We start from the raw sequence: 5,000 nt of genomic DNA, 5'->3' as shown, positions 1-5,000 counted from the left end.
CACACACATTCTAAAATGGCGGACAACAACCACCTCGTGTCTTTATTCTTCCCATGATTCCTTGCTACATTTTTGTTGCTGGGGGGAGAGGGGTTAACACCGTATTCCTTAACCTAACTGTATAGGCCCTACACAAACTTCCCAGTAATATGTAAAGATAGTTTGCCCATGTGACAACCACATCAGAGACAGTACTTACATACACATCAAATCTGTGTGCCAGGTCACGCTCGAATAATCCATGCCGCATCTTTGTCAGAAACATCCATAACTGATCAATGGGCTGTATTTCTCGTTTTCGTTGCTTTTCTTTTGTCTGGCCTTGTAAGTAAGGAAACGCAGTGTCAGCAAGATTTCCGTTCACTTTGGCACGTGCCCTGTTCCAGCTAAGCAGAGACTCTGAGCGCGGTTTAACGAAGTTCCAAAATGCAATCAAAGCAGTGTAACTCTGAAATCCTGTGTAAAAGAAGATGTCATCGTCACTGGATGCAAATCGTTCCAAGCCAAATTTTGATAGAGAGAGCCTTTATCTCAGATCACAAATCTCAGCAACTAAATCTCTGTCTTGTGGTTTGCCATCCAAATCCGCTTCCGGGGGATTATTTTTAGACGCAGTCATTGCTTCAAACGTACCTGTTGTGCTCTCGGTTTCCATATCCAAAGGACCGGCGAATGGCTTAGTCGTTTTGTCCCCGCGAATTCTTGCTCTCTCAGAACTCTGACTCACTTCATCGTTATGAACTGACCAAGTAAAAATGGAAGGAACGGCATTTTTTACAAGATCTCGCCTTGCACCTATCAAACTCTTTCTGTAGTCCGTGTAGACAAGGGCGTATGGAAAACCAGGAAATCTGGAATCCGGAACCGGAGAGTGTGGGAGAAGGGGAGGACGCTATTGTTTTTCGATCTTTTTACGCTCAGATTCTAATCATAAAAATCGTAACACCAACCTATTACGGCTGAATTCAACGTCAGTTTGTTTTCGAGCTCTCACCTAAACCATCTTAAAAAAGACCGCCAACTTTGTCTTTTTGATCTGATTCGAAACGCTTGGATAGAAACTCGAGATTATGCAACAGTGTTTTATTTTCCTTACACACACGTTGCAAACAAGTTGTGAAGAATTTTCGACATTTTTTTTTTTCAGTGGATTCCAGCCACATTTGTTAGTCGTTCAGGCAAACGATTTCTTTGTCAGTGATGGTCTAAACAAATTCACACACGATTTTGTTGAGACATATTACGCCAGTAAACTCGTTTCAGAAACTCGTCCCACGTCGTTGAAAATTGCTCCTTTTTCGGGCGACGGTGTTTTGGTCTCACACTTCTCTCCGCCGTGAGATTTTTTGGAATAATGGCGCACTAAACCACATTCCTGCGTTGCGCATTTTTCCTGTGAATGTTTTTGATTGGATGCCATTTGACAGTTAGAGATTTGGCAGCTGCCTTATGTATGCATATTAATTAGGGGGTCCTTTCACTCCCACCCTCCTCGTTCTCCCGCGGTTATCCCTTTCCCCTTCGAACGCCTGCCACGCAGGTTAATTAGTACTCACCTTTCCCATGTTTCTTCTTGATCTCCAGTGCGGCGAGATCTGGAAGGCGAGGTTCGTAGTTGCTTACCTTAATATTTTATTTCTGCTTTGTGCCAAGTGTTTGGAGCTTGGTGATCTCCTCAACCGCCAATTGTAAATTCGTATCAAGCAAAGTAATCTGCGTTGTGTGTTTTTCAATATCATTCTGGCTGAATTCAAGACTTGCTTTCAGGTCTGCAATTTTAGTCACTAGATCATCGACCCTCTTAGTTAGATTTGCCGCAATGGATTCCACGAAGTTCTTGAACATACGCTCTTGTGATTGCAGAAGCTCTCGGAAAACACTAACCGAAGCGAAATCGGCATCTTCGCACCCTTCCACTGCTTCAGCAGAACTCAGTTTCGAACTAGATTTACTTTTGTTGGGCATGATTATAGAAAGTGGAAGCAAAATGACGATAGCGTAGAAGAAATATCTAACTAAAACACACAAAAATATCGAAAATATCGCTAGATAGTGGGGGCCGAAAAACACAAGTCCGCCATTCCCACTGACCGCTGACCGCTTCCAAATGTGCGCATCTGACTCTCTCCCTGTAAGGAACTAAGCGTCACTCATTAAAATTTTTGTTATGTTCTGTTTTGATTTAATACGCAATATTGACAACGCAATGTAACGAGGTTTTTAAGATCGCGCGCGCTTTAAATTCAACGGCGATTTCACAATATGTAACACTTAAGATTACAGATGTATCGTTGATACATGTCAGGAAAATTAAAGAACGTTGTTATGTTTATACGACTATCTATATTGTTGCTGCTATCTAGACCTAATAGAAGAATAGAAAAAAGGAAATGAATAAAACAGAATAAATAATACTAAAAAATCTTTCAAGCTCAACATTTTATCTCTTCGATATTTTTTTTTAGATTGGACTAACTTTTTTTTCGTCTTACAGGGTCCTCTCCACTCGATTATCTGGCACTCACAGTTGAAATCACAAGCCTGAAGACTGAACTAGAAACCTCACAACAAACAGTGAACACACTTCTTCTTGAAAATGAAAAATTAAAGTCAGAGTTGTCAGAAAAAAACTCAGTTTTAAGTTTTGGAGTAGGAAAGGTACTGCAGCTTCAAAAGAAAGCAAAAGGGCTTTTTGTATTTTATACTGCCATCACCTATATCAGATTTTGTTCACTTCTTTCACTTCTTTCGTTTTGGTGCTTATTTTACCGTTTCGGGAATTCCGTGTTTTCACTGTTCTAAGACGAATTCAAGGCAGCACACTAAGATTTCGACCGTAGTCAGCTCAGAGGCGGTTTGCGTCTCGAAAACACTGACTACGGTAGAAATCTTAGTGTGCTACCTTCACTTCGTCTTAGAACAGTGAAAACACGGAATTCTCGAAACGGTAAAATAAGCACCAAAATGTACAAGAATACAACAGGGATGAGTCAGTTTTATTCATTTTATTGAATGAACGTTAAATTGAGCGTTTTTTAGGCTTCATAATCGACGGTATTTTATTTCCCATACAAAGTCTTATAACGCGTTCAAATTCTCAACGACTGCCTGTAACGCAACACCGCTTGCACTCAAAGGTCATCTTCCCACCAGTAATTAATAAGTACACGCTCTCTAGTGACGCGAACTTGGGCTACCTATGGTATTCCAAGAGCAGATTCCATTTCCACTCAATAACATGTTGCGAAGAGCAAGTTATACATAAATAATATAAGAAACTCAAATTCTAATAAACATGGCTTATTTTCCAATGGAAAACAGAATTATATAGAACCATTTGATGTCCGATCGAAACAGATTACTTTACACAGTCATAGAATTTAGAGTTTCGGGGGCTCTGAAAATGGCGACTGAAGTAATGTAGGCGCGCAATGTAAAGTGGGTGAGTAAAGTTCTTTTAATACCAAAACAAAGCTTCCTGGCGAAAAAATGTCTGTCGAGCATACATAATTGAAGTTACAAAAAACACAGATAAACTTTAAAAAACTGTTAGACTGAGCAGTTTTCAAAAACCCTGATTGCAATCCATTTTAATCTTCTTCAATTTTGCCCTTCCCTGCCTCCTTTGTATTTGCTGTTTTATTAAAACCTTAATTCCTTCAATGTTCTAAGTAGTTATTCTTATGTTTCACTTGATTTGGTTGCCAGTTTCCAGTTGCTGAATCTGTTTCGAGTGACTTAAAAGAAACGCTACAAGAGGATTTGGCGAAATTTATAGCTTTTAGGAAGTGTTAGCTTTCTCTGAGTATCCTCTTAAAAGAATCTAGACAAAGGGAATCTTTGAATGAATCAGGGAGAAGGTTCTAGCACAAAGCAGCTCCTTGCTTTAAAAGGCTAATCTGCCAATCTCAGATCTTGGCCTTCATCGAACCTCAATGAATTGACTTCCTGAAATTATAATTACCTGAGAAGCCCCCGACAGGGCATACCACGTTATAAAATGGGGACAGTATATACTCCTTCCTCGTATCCACAAATTGTAACGTTTGTTATCATCGGCTAGTTTCTGTAAATAGAAAATAAAACAGAATATTTTTGTGGCCACATGTTCATTCTACGTCATCCACATGTCATGAATATTGTCACTTTTTGTGTTCTCTTCGTTTGCTGGTTTCCCGAAATCGGAGGTATACGAAATAATTTCTTTTTTATTTATTTTTACTTTTTTTTTATGCAAAACATTACTTACAATTATTACAATTCTTACTATTCTTACATTATTAACAATACTTACAATACTAACAGTACTTACGATCCCTACCCTACTTACCAAACAAACGGTACGAAAGAATTTCTACTGTCGATCGCCTGCAGCGGTTTCGCTTAACGTTGAGTGTTGACTTTCTATTTAAGCCATTAGTACCTGTTACAGTTTTCCTATCGTCCTTGAAAAGACCAAGTTCCTAATGGTCGGTACACAACAACTACTGCGCAGGCTTCCTAACGAAATCGTGATCTCTTTCTTGGGGAAAGAGATCACACCTGTTTCCAGCGCCAAGGATCTCGGAATAATTTTAGATAACAACTTAACCTATGAGCAACAAATTCATCAAATTACCTCATCGTGCATGGCCAAACTTTGTCAAATAAACAGGCTAAAGAACAGTTTTGATATGGTATAATCATTGTTTTATAGTAGATAGTTTGTAAGGTGACTTCCGTAAGAACTGTATCCGTTTTAGAACTGCCACTTTCTCGCTGAAAGAATCGCAGAACTCGTAAGCCATTGTTTCACGACCCGTACGAGCGGTACGAGTCGTGGACTTGTATATACATTCTAAGTCCCCCAATGATATGCAGTTCACAAACTGTACGACTCGTAAACCATTCTTTCACGACCCGTACAAGTCGTACGAGTCGTACGGGTCGTGGACTTGTATATACACCCTAAGTCTCTCTAATGATATACGCTTCACAAACTGTACGACTTGTAAACCATT

This window comes from Montipora capricornis, chromosome 3 (assembly GCF_036669925.1).
Source record: "Montipora capricornis isolate CH-2021 chromosome 3, ASM3666992v2, whole genome shotgun sequence".
NCBI lineage: Eukaryota > Metazoa > Cnidaria > Anthozoa > Scleractinia > Acroporidae > Montipora > Montipora capricornis.
The sequence above is the reverse complement of the archived record's forward strand: the minus strand, read 5'-3'. Positions refer to the sequence as shown.